The sequence below is a fragment of the Salvelinus sp. IW2-2015 genome, unplaced genomic scaffold (assembly GCF_002910315.2).
Source record: "Salvelinus sp. IW2-2015 unplaced genomic scaffold, ASM291031v2 Un_scaffold2736, whole genome shotgun sequence".
NCBI lineage: Eukaryota > Metazoa > Chordata > Actinopteri > Salmoniformes > Salmonidae > Salvelinus > Salvelinus sp. IW2-2015.
Genome location: NW_019944040.1, coordinates 55,814 through 57,058, shown reverse-complemented (window position 1 = coordinate 57,058; position 1,245 = coordinate 55,814).

Genomic DNA, 1,245 nt, shown 5'->3' with positions numbered 1-1,245 from the left:
TGGTTGCTGTAATAGTGCTATGACCAAACCAGATTGGTTTACATTCAAAATACATTTCTCAGATTTAAAAAAAGACCGAAGTTGTACATTTACCAAGGATTCTATAATCTTAGCTAGACAAGGAAGCCTTGAAATGGGGTGATAATTATTGAGAAAGAAAATAAGAGAATGAAGAGAGATTGAAGAGAGTAAAAGAGCAGGGGAAAAGGAGAGAGAAAAGAGAGGAGAGAGAGGTGGGAGAGAGAGAGAGAGAGAGAGTATTAAAGAATAAAGAAGCAGACTGCTGTGCAATTATTTCTGTGGAGACATTGGTTCTTTAAATCAACCAACATCCCTGGGTAAATCAGACTAAAGAGTGAACACCTAGCCCACTCCGAATGAACACCATCTAAAGACAACATTGTAGGTCTCCTTCAAAAAAAACGAATGATCTCATGTTCCCGTCTGCCTCGGTCTCCTGGTGGGCGACTCTCATCGTACACAGATTAGGTCTTAATCCGACTACAGCTAATCTGACATTACGAGCAAGAAGCACGGCGATAGTGAGAGTGTGAGAGAGCCGTGGGGTGACCTTGGAGTGTGAGACAATGTGTGCGTGTGCTTTAACTAAATCATTTAGTTACTGAGACTTCTGTTTCTGTTGTCCCCGATCAAATAAAGGTAATAAATATAGTACATCATGTGTAGTAAGTAGTCTGTCTCACCTCGTTGGACTGCTTCCCACTATAAGACATCTTCTTGATGGCCACCACCTCTGTAGATCGTAAATCCCGCGCCTTACACACAGAGAACACAGGTGGGACAATTACAGGTGGAACAGGAGGCCTATTACAGGAGGACTATTACAGGAGGAACAGGAGGACTATTACAGGAGGAACAGGAGGACTATTACAGGTGGAACAGGAGGACTATTACAGGAGGACTATTACAGGAGGACTATTACAAGCCACGTGACCCCCAACGCCATGAGCCACGGTGAGCCACGTGACCCCCAACGCCATGAGCCACGTGACCCCAACGCCATGAGGCCACGTACCCCCAACGCCATGAGCCACGTGACCCCCAAAACGCCATGAGCCACGTGACCCCCAACGCCATGAGCCACGTGACCCCCAACGCCATGAGCCACGTGACCCCCAACGCCCAGAGCCACGTGACCCCCAACCATTAACCACGTGACCCCAACGCCATTAGACCACGTGACCCCCAACGCCATGAGCCACGTGACCCCAACAACGCATGTAA